The sequence below is a fragment of the Cupressus sempervirens genome, chromosome 5 (assembly GCF_028749045.1).
Source record: "Cupressus sempervirens isolate cs-2001-9-10 chromosome 5, ASM2874904v1, whole genome shotgun sequence".
NCBI lineage: Eukaryota > Viridiplantae > Streptophyta > Pinopsida > Cupressales > Cupressaceae > Cupressus > Cupressus sempervirens.
The window spans coordinates 213,573,497-213,580,857 of NC_143122.1; the positions used below are offsets into that span (position 1 = coordinate 213,573,497).

A 7,361-nucleotide genomic window follows, 5' to 3' on the forward strand; every position below is an offset into this window, starting at 1 on the left:
CTACAATAATTTATAAATTATGAATTGAGTTAAATTTTGAAAATCAAGAAAAATATAATTAAAAATAAATAAATAATAATATGTTTGATATCACTATCAATATTAATAAGCTAAAATACTTTAAATTTTCCTTTTTCTATAACATCATTGGAATCTCATAAATTTTCACTCTTAACTTTTGAAAACTAATCACAATGATTAAAAAATAACATCAAATGGTCAATAATCATCAAATAATAAGACCACAAATATTTGTATCTCTATAAACCATTTAATAAGACTTTTAAGTGCTTTTATTATTTATTTATGTGATAAAAATTATATCTTATTTACATTTCAATGAAAAAGAAACTCTAGGTACTGAGCATCTCCAATATAAAGATAAATTCATGTATCGAGCAAGTGTTGACAAAGGTTGAGGGGAAGGCCATCAATAGGGGCAGGCATTGGATCAATAACCACCTTTTCATTTATGTTTACTAAATCCCATTCAACATTTTTAACAATATTGTGAACAAATATAAGAATGGCCATTTATGCAAACTCATTTCCTAGACAGATTCGTGGACCTCTTGCAAATGGTACAAATATGTAAGGTGTTGGCCCATTCCCTTCAAATCTTGATGGATCAAATTTTTTTGTATCGTCAAAATATTTTGCATTTTTGTGGGTTGAACTTGTTGTCCAAAATAACTGCAACATATTGATACACAACCAAAATATAAGAAATAAAAACCCCTAAATATAACTTTAGAAGCAAAAAACTACTATGAAGACCTTTTATTATGGAAAATAAAATCTATTAACTATGATAGTAACTTTAAGATAGTAATGGAAGTTGCAAATGGTTCAATCCTTTTATTGTTATAATGTGAGAGTAGATATCAAGATCTACTCCTATGAGAGGAGAGCTCATATTCCACCAAAATCACTTGCATAAAAAGTACTAATAGCTAACTTCAAGCATTGAACCACATGTTGATTGCCGAGAAGATGCATCTTAATGAAAAAGTTTTGTGAATGAATGAAATCTTCCTATTATTGAATATAGATAGATGAATGTCATAATCTTCGTTGATATGAGTTGGATAATGGAAAAGATTTTATCATAGCTTTTGTGTTAGTTTCACATCTTTATATTCAGTTAACTTCTATGATTAGAAAAAGTTGTGTCAATTTCCATTGATTATTATAAGAATATTTTAAGACTAAGGTTGCATGGATGTAATAGTGCAGTTCTACTCAAAGTTTAAAATTCAAAATATAGGGAAGCTAGTTGTCAAAAAATTCCTAAAGCTAGTGGGACGATTTCTAAACCTGTCCCAATTTCATATGTTGAAGTATGTAGTCCTAACAAATAGGAGCTACTATTATTCAAAAAAAATATTCTAAATAATCAATAACATTATTATTTTTGTTCCTCGGGACCTCTTGTTCCATAAAAGTAGACCCCCAAAAGTTATGAGACCTTAGCCTAAACCAAGAGATGGATAGTTTAGAATCTTTTGACACATAAAAAACAAATTACAAAGAGTAAAATAAAATTTAAAAATTCTTTTGTGAATCTATTTTAAAAGTAAAAATAATAAAAGCTTCTTCTCCAATTTGATGTGTGAATTGGACTCATGGATGATACATAGGAAGAATGGAAACATAAACTCATTATTTGTAAAAGGGTGGTCTATTTTATAATATAGGAGTTGTAATGTGAACTCCATGAAAAAGAAACTAATTGATCAAAATCCATTTGTTGAAGGATAATTTGAAAGAAAAATTACAAACTATTTCAAGTTTTTGTACCCTATTTTCAAGAGTGTGCTATTTATAGATCTTACATAAATGGCTATCCAAGATCTTAACACTATTAGATTTCCACAATCCATTTGAAGTGGGTGAATTTATTTCTAGATTCAATGGTGTAAATTTTTTTAGCGTCAACATTTCGGATCACAATCTGTGATAATTTCTAGGTTTTCATTCTTGCATCATGATGATGGATCATAAAGTGCGATTCAAATAATGCTAAAAAAAATTACACTATCGAATCCAGAAATAAATTCACTCATATCCAAGATCTTTTAGGGGAGACAACCTAGTAGCTGCCCATGCTAACTTCAGGCACCTAAAACTCCTAATCCATATGTCAAAATTTGCCAATTTTTTTGATGAACCTCCATAGGTGACTAAAGAGCTTAAAGACCATCTTTCAGCTTCTTCACATTTATAGAGCTTTTTGTATAACTCATAGAGTACGAGGTGGTCTAAAATATTAGAAGGGTAGGGTTGTTGTTGCACCAAAAGATCGATCTTTCAATGCCCAATACAACCAATAGTCTTAAAGAACTACATTGGGAGGTTAAGCCATGTTGTGAATCCTATGAGAGACGCTGGCCCATTGCCAACAATCTCCCTCTTAGCATCACTCATCATGGACTATGAGATTTGACCCTATGACTAAGCTCTGATACTAATTGTTAAAGTGAGGTTGTCATTGCACCAAAAGACTAATCTATCAATGCTCGATACAACAACTCAACTTATGGTATATAGTAGGTGGTTAAGCCATTGTCATGAAGCCCAAGGAGAGTGCTAAAAAAATTTCCAACAAGCTTGTTAGAGTGGGGTTGTCATTGCACCAAAAAATTGATCTATCAATGCCTGATACAACCAGTCAACTTGTGGTACACATGAGGCAGTTAAGCCCTTGACACAAATCATGAGTGGAGTGTGGAACAAATTTCCAACAATCTCTCCATTAGCATTATCCAAGGGTATGAGGATTTGAACCCATGACCTAGCTTTGATACCAATCATTAGAAAGGTCAGGGTTGTCATTGCACCAAAAGATTGACATTTCAATTCTTGATACAACCTATAGTCTTTTAGAACCATAGGAGGTAGTTAAGCCATATCATGAATCTTGCAAGGGATTTTGGCCCACTGGAAATAAAAAAGCATCAGTTTAAAACATTTTCCCAAAACCCATTATGTTCACCCCCAATAGTTGCTCACAAAAAAAAAGACTTTTTGCATAAAGGGACTAATCAACAACCAAGAAAGCTAAAAAATGATCAACTATTAGTGCATGTGTGATTGGCTATTTGTACATGTGCTATAATTTTTGGAGGCTTTTATAAGAGAACTGAATACTAAGGAATCTTCCCTATTATTTATGAGAGATATTATTGATTTCTAAGTGTATTTTAGGTGCTTAGAGACATTGTTGACCTATAAAATACTTTGGTTAATGGACATCATTCGATTTGTGGAACACAAATCACACCAATCAAGATGCATACCTTCCATCCAGTGGGGATTGTGAATCCTCCATAGGAGAAATTGACAATAGCTTTGTGCCACATGCCTCCTACTACAGGAATAAACCTCAACGTCTCTTGTGCAACTCTTTGCATGTACTTCATCTTTTGAAGATCTTCCCAATATAGAACACCCTCTTCCTTCTCCCATTTTATCTCCATTTGCTCTGCACTCTTTTCCCAAAATCATTAATATCATATCTAGAAAAAATAAATCAAATCATAGATACACAAGTTTATATTCAGGTACTTGTTATATACCTTGAAGAACCTTCTCGTAGCAGTCTGGATTCAGAGCCAAAAACCTCAACAACAACTTTACAGTCACAACGTTGGTGTCATGCCTTGTCATTTGAAGTAGCATAATGTTATCCTTAATTTCTTCATCACTCAACCCATTTCCACCACAATGACATTGCAAAGAAAAAATGAAAGAAAATCCTGCTCAGGCAAAGAAGAACTCGATCTCAAATCTGCTCTCCTCTTCTTAATCAGAGTCTGCAGAATTTCACTGATATGATTCCTCCCAGTTCTGCCTTTTTAGTATAGAGTTCCCAGACAATCATAATGGATCTGAAACATTCTATTCAATAGATCAATAAAATGGGCATATTTAAATCAGATTGTTGAGGACCTTTGTGTGAGAAATATAACTTCACAAATTAAAAAATAAATTCTTAGCAAATAGTTAATACTAAGTGATAGGCAGTGGGTGCTGAGTGAGCTTGGCACATGAAGGAGCCAAGTGGAGGTTTTCTCAGTGATAGTAAATATTGAGTTGCTCAGTATCAATGGGACCTGAGTGAGCTTGGTCACCAAAAGAAGAGTTCGGTGATAATTGTGACTAAGTGAAATTGGTCAATGAAGGGACCAAGTGAGCTTGGTAAGACTCGAGAGGGAAGCCCGATGAGACTCAATTGTATCTCGGTAGACACTACGCAACACATGCACTGATCATGTTAACACAAGGAGGACTCAATTAATAAAGGAAATGAGAAAGTTAACCACATACTTGTTGTTTGGTCTTTTCCACCATTAGAACACAGAGATAATAATAGAGAACTTCACAAATACTAAACCCAATATGAAATCGATAGAAATGAAATCAACAACAATCCAAATATCTAGAGATTAATTAATATTCCATCTTGCTTGCATTCTATTCAAAAACCGATTCAACCATTACAAATATGGGAACATATGGCTTCAACTAGAAACAAAATACTTTAACCTACAACTTCTACTTGTAATATAAACTTGCAACACTACAAGACTACATACAATAATGCCTAGAGCAATCACTGCTTCACATAACAATCAAAATGAGCTCATAGAGAACAAGGAGAACTGATCCTATGCTGCTGCAACTCTGATCCTCTATTCTTCCTTCTTCTCTCTTAACTCTCTAATCTAATATTCTTTTCTCCTATTCTATTCTTCTAATTTGCTGACTACTGAATGAAATAAGACTTCATTCCTTTTGTCTTATGTTAAAAAGCTTTCCCTCTCTTTTTGGATTTCAAACTCACCTACCAAGTTAAATGTGACAAGTGGGTGGGTGGGCATTTGGCTCAAGGGAAATTGACCATTTTCAACACTCCCAATTTGTCTCGAGCCAAAAAAAAGGGACCACTCTTGATCCAAATTAACTATGCCAAGATTACTTCTTAGACACACAAAAGTTGCTATTCCCAAAGGCTTAGAGAAAATGTCTGCTAGCTGCTGATTAGAATTGCAAAATTCCAATTTGATGTCTTCATTCTCCACCAACTCTCTGATGAAGTGGTATTTGATTTCTATGTGCTTGCTTCTCCCATGAAGGACTAGATTCTTTGATAGTGCAATTGAGGAAATGTTGTCACAAAATATGTGGTTCCATCCTCTTTCTTTACATTCAAATTTGTCAAAATTCTCCTTAACCAAATAGGTTGCTTCTTAGATGCCCATGAAATTGCACCCGAGCCCATATGAAACATATATCTAGAAGTGCTCTTCCTATCATCTAGGATTCTAACCCAATTACTATCAGTATAACCAACCAGCTTAAAATCATTGTAAATAGTGTACAAAATGCCAAATCCCTTGGTACCATTCACATACCTTAGGATCCTCTTTCTTGCTTGCTAATGGGAATCCTTTGGTGCTTCCATAAATATGGAAATCAAACTTACTGTATATATCATGTCAGGTCGAGTTGTTCTCAAATACATTAAGCTTCCAACCATACTCTTGTATAATGTTGGATTCACACTTTTACTACAATCTTCCTTGCTCAACTTCAAAACTACTACTATTAATGTTGCGGCTGCCTTACTATTTTGCATTTTAAATCTCTCCAAGATTTGATTTGCATATTTTTCTTGAGAGATGAAGATGCCATCATGCATTTGTTTTACTTTTTTGCCTAGAAAATACTTCAAGAGACCTAGGTTTTTCATCTCAAATTTATTTTCCATGGCTTCTTTGAACTCACCAATTAGGAAATTTTCATTTCTAGTGAAGATTAAGTAATATACATACAAGACAATAGTCAAAACCTTACCATTTTCTGCCTTGATGTAGAGTGTGGGCTCACCATCACTTTTTCTAAAGCCATTTCTCATCAAGTATGAGTCAATTCTATTGTACCATACCCTTGGAGTTTCCTTGAGCCCATATAGAGCTCTCTTCAATCTGTACATCTTGTGTTCTTTACTTACAACTTCATCACCAGGTTAATGCTCCACATATACTTCTTCTTGCAATACATCCATTTGATATACCTTCCATTTGTGCTGGGCTGCAATTGCAATTGCTATAACAACATGCACAATTTCCATTCTTGCAACCGAGGCATATGTCTCATCATGATCTTTTCCATAATGCTGCTTATACCCCTTAACCACTAAATGTGTCTTATGCCTATCTATTTTTCCTTCAACATTGCACTTGGTCTTGTAAACCCATTTAACTCCAATTACATGTTTCTTGGGAGGAAAAGTAGTTAACTCCCATGTTTCATTTCTTTCAATAGCATTTATTTCCTCATCCATGACATTACAACATTTCTCTTCTTCCATAGCTTCTTCAAAATAAATTATCACTATGAGAAAATAATGCAAAATTGACACTCTCATCAAAGTCTTCATCATACCTTTTTTCTTGGTATATCTCCCTTAGACTCTTAGTCTTTCTTGGCAATAGGGAGGTGAGAGTGGGATATGAATTTTTAGTATTGTTGCTGCTACTATTTTGCATGCCAACTTGGGGCTGTCTTCAGCTACTAGGAGTTGAAACTCGACATGTTTGAGGTTGCTTTCCTTTTTGCCTTTGTCTGCAACTATCTATGTTTGTTTCTCCATCATCGTACCGATCACCAATATCTTTTTCTTCATTCGTAGTTGACACTTTGCTTGAAGTGCTTGAAGATTCATCTACTGAGCCATCTTGTGACTGATTTTCAAGAAACTCCACATCTCTTGAAATGACGATCTTCTTGGTGATTGGATCATACAACCTATAATCCTTTGATTCCAAATTGTAACCAATGAAGATGTACTTCACACCTTTGTCATCCAGCTTTTGCCTTTGTTCTTTTGGCACATGTGAATATGTTACACATCCAAACATTCTCAAGTGCTCAACTGTCCATCTATTTTTTGATCATGCCTCAAGAGAAATCTTGTCACGAACTGATTTAGTAGGAAACCTGTTTATCAACTATGTTGTTGTTGCTATAGCCTCTCCCCAATATTCAATTCGGAGCCCCTTTTCTTTCATCATGCTCATTTCCATCTCAATGATGGTTCTATTCTTCCTCTCAGCCACTCCATTTTATTGCGGAGTATAATTGGCTATAAGCTCCTTCTTGATGCCATTCTTCCTGCAAAAATTTACAAAAATTGGAGGTATACTCCCCTCCTCTATCCAACCTAAGGATTTTTACATAGTCTCCACATTCTTTTTTAGCTAGGGCTTTAAATTCAACAAATTTATCAAATGCTTCAGATTTGATTTTCAAAAAATACAGTCATCTCCTATGATTGAAATCATCTATGAATGTCA

The 7,361-nt window shown here is 34.1% G+C and overlaps 1 pseudogene; it reads right to left on the reverse strand.

Moving 5' to 3' along the window:
* Window positions 1-387: 387 nt before the first annotated feature.
* Window positions 388-6,136, reverse strand: LOC149555179 (cytochrome P450 716B1-like; annotated as a pseudogene).
* Between the last annotated feature and the right edge of the window lie 1,225 nt (window positions 6,137-7,361).